Source organism: Trichechus manatus, unplaced genomic scaffold, assembly GCF_000243295.1.
Source record: "Trichechus manatus latirostris isolate Lorelei unplaced genomic scaffold, TriManLat1.0 scaffold00110, whole genome shotgun sequence".
In the NCBI taxonomy this organism is placed as follows: domain Eukaryota; kingdom Metazoa; phylum Chordata; class Mammalia; order Sirenia; family Trichechidae; genus Trichechus; species Trichechus manatus.
This window is the reverse complement of record NW_004444046.1, coordinates 7,361,294-7,362,213: the sequence shown is the minus strand read 5'-3', so window position 1 is coordinate 7,362,213 and position 920 is coordinate 7,361,294.

Below are 920 nucleotides of genomic sequence, written 5' to 3'. Positions count from 1 at the left end.
TACTCAAAATGGAATTGTTTTAATTTCATTTTTCAGATTTTTGATTGTATAGGAATACATTTGATTTTTGTATATTGATCTTGTATCCTGCAGTCTTACTGAAATCAGTTATTAACTCAATAGTTTCTTTCTGTAGTTTCCTTAAGATTTTCCATATACAAAATAACATAATCTGCAAATAGAGATAGCTTTATTACTTCCTTTCCAATCTAGATGTCTTTTATTTTGTTTGACTAATTGCCGTAGCTAGAACCTTCAGTTCAATACTGAATAGAGTGGTGAGAGTGGACATCCATGTCTTGTTCCTGATCTTAGGGAGAAAGCTTTCAATCTTTCACCATATATGATGTTTGCTGTAGGTTTTTTTGTAGATATGCCTTTTATCAGGTTGACAAGATTCCTATTTATTCATAATTTGTTTTTATCATGAAATGGTGTTGGATTTTGTCAAATGCTTTTTCTCTACTGAGATACTTATTTTTGTCCTGTATCGATGGTGTATTACATTGGCTGGATATCATGTTGAACCAACTTTGCATTCTTGGAGTAAATCTCACTTAGGCACAGTTTATAATCCTTTTTTAATGTTGCTGGATTATGTTTGCGAATATTTTCTTGTAGATTTTTGAGTCTATGTTCATAAGGGATATTGGTCTGTAGTTTTCTTGTGATTTAATTAATTTTTAATAGACATAAAACAATCCGTAACATGAATGCATTACTCTATTGATGAGTATTTAAATTGTTTTTTGGCTTTAATAAGTAGTTCTGAAATAAACATTTTTATACACATGTCCTTTATATAGAAATTAATTTCTTTACATGTCTAAACATTGCTGGGTCGATGCGTATGTTCACTTAAAATTTTAATAGATATTTTCAGATTACCTTCCAAAAATGTTGTAGCAAATTACTTCCTC